Genomic DNA, 2,448 nt, shown 5'->3' with positions numbered 1-2,448 from the left:
AGCCAAGGACACTTGTTTCTTTAGTAAAGCCCAGCTCATATAGTCCTTCCTGTTCCTCAGGGATACAAAAGCCACCACGGGTGGGTAGGGCTGGTTTGGAGGCAGAGACTTCTTTATTCTGTAACTGCTCAACAAGGGGCAGCAGATGACAGAAACTGAGGTTCTCACATGGCCGTCAGATTGGGGATATTCACATCCACCAATACCGATCCGTGGATAAGGAGGGCCCATTGTGTTATCCGGCTTCTCAGCAGCCCAATCCTGAGCCTCTCTGCACTGGCTTACCGCTGACGCACATTGTTGCAAATGTGCCATAAGGCATGTTTGCGGGGCTTAGCGCTGGCCCAGCACCAGAGCTTGCCTAGAGCAAGCTCGCATTGGGTTAGCGCTGGTGTAAAGTTGGTGCTCTGCCACTTGGCGGTCTCCCAAACCACAGGGTGGCAGAGAGGTAGGTGAGGGTGTGGAGGGAGCTGGGGAGGAGGCGTTCCAGGGTAAGGGGCAGGTGAAGGGGGGCAGGGAGAGGGCAGGGACAGGGCAGAGAGGAGGCTTGCTGGGGAAGGGAGTAGGGCAGGGAGAGGACAGGACCAGTGGAGCTGAGCTCCACCGGATCCTGAGCTTCATGTCAGGCCTCGTGGCCCAACACGGAACTCTTTGATTCTGCAGCAGTTCCAGAGCTGCCGCAAAATCGAGTAGCCCCATTGTGGGGCTATGTTCTGGTTGGCAACCTTCAGTCTCGAAAGACTATGGTATAAGCCTACAGCACCCAGTATTCCCAGGTGGTCTCCCATCCAAGTACTAACCAGGCCTGACCCTGCTTAGCTTCTAAGATCAGACAAGATCAGGCATGTGCAGGGTAACAGTTGCTGCAATGTTCCTTACCCAGGGAAGGGGACAAATGTACCCTTCCCCTGAGGAGCTGCCACCAGCTGCCCAGGTGCTCTCAGGACACTGTGGCAGCCTTTTTCAGTGCCACAGCAGCACTGCACTTCGGGCAGCTCAGGATTGGAGTGCCTAATCCTTGTAGTGGAGATCACATCTATTCTGCTAGGCTTTTGACTTGTGAACCTGAGCTGGCTTGTATCTGCTGCTGGTTTACTGCATTTTTGTCTGTCCCTGACTATTTAAAATTGTTGAATTTTGTTTTTACGGTAAGCTGTTTTTATATTACTGTTAACCACGTTGGGACTGTTTAGCAAAAAGCAGGATTAAAATGAATGAATGAAATGGATTTTTTTTTTTTACTGTTGCTAGTTTACTGATAAGAATCAGTACTACAACCTACAGTTTGTGGACAGGGAGACAGAACTGCAAGCCCATGGATTGAACCATCTGTTACCAGGTGACACCAATTGCAACAGAACCAAGCATTCCTCATGATCTTGGCCCGCCTCTCCAGAAATGCTCCTCTGACCACAAAAGCAAAGACCTTAGGAGGGTTCCTGTAGCTTCTAGGGAAAGTTCACCTTTCACACCTTCCATCCCCCCACTATCACCACTACATTTGACTGGGAAAGTGCAAAGTGCCTCAGGCGAGTGCGCACCGCCTGCACTTACAGCACGCTAACAATCATTAAATTTTCACAGATCACTAAATGAAGAAAAACCACAGCTTCTATCAGAGCTGACAGCACCCCACCCGGCTGCTTGTGGAAGCCTGATATGGGGAACAAGACAGTCTCGGGAGCTGAAAACAGATTGACTTTTATATGCCTGAGATTCATCCATGTACCTCTGGCAAAAGAGAATGAAATTGCTTTTTGGTAAGTGCCCTCCTGCAGCTATAGTTAAATGCAGAAATCCTGCTGGCATGGGTAATATTACCCATAGTGAAAATAGAGGAAGGTAGTTATGTCCGCCTGCTGCTGGGCCCGCATTCCAATAAATGAAAGCAAAACAGAGGGTTGGCTCCTACACTCACATACACACATTTGTTTGTTGCATTAGGAATACAGCAATGAAGCATTACCTGCATGTGCAAGTAACCCTTTAGAATGGAAAGGTGTTCCAATCTGTACATGCTCAGTGGTACTTTGCCCCAAAACACCAAAATATTCCAAAGTAAGGGAATATTTCTTTTTACGCATCCTAAGTCTAAAGATGTGCAGAAAATCTCTGATAAACTCAACTTGTCTTGTGGAAACTTGTCTTGCCAGATTTCCTGAGATCCAAGATTGCAGCACTCAGCTGAGCAAGGAAGAAGAGGCTGTGGGGGGGGGGGGGGTCATCATGACCCAGGTAAACTTGAGAGACACTGAAATTTGTTTCACATGATAAATGGCAATGCCAACTCTATTTCATACCCTTTGGATCAGTCTGTGTTGGCTCCTGAAGTGACCAACAGTTAAAGCTCACACAAAGGTACAATATAATTAGGGATATCTGTTTGGGGGAAAATTCTAGCCCCAGCTGTAGGTGATACAGTTCAGGATGCAGGATTCCCCCTCTAGT

General features: G+C 48.4%; 1 pseudogene; it reads right to left on the bottom strand.

Annotated features, from left to right (window-relative positions):
• Window positions 1-751: 751 nt before the first annotated feature.
• LOC136662958 (5S ribosomal RNA) lies at window positions 752-871 on the bottom strand (annotated as a pseudogene).
• Window positions 872-2,448: the final 1,577 nt, after the last annotated feature.

This window comes from Tiliqua scincoides, chromosome 11, assembly GCF_035046505.1.
Source record: "Tiliqua scincoides isolate rTilSci1 chromosome 11, rTilSci1.hap2, whole genome shotgun sequence".
NCBI lineage: Eukaryota > Metazoa > Chordata > Lepidosauria > Squamata > Scincidae > Tiliqua > Tiliqua scincoides.
This window is presented reverse-complemented; position numbering and strand designations above follow the sequence as displayed.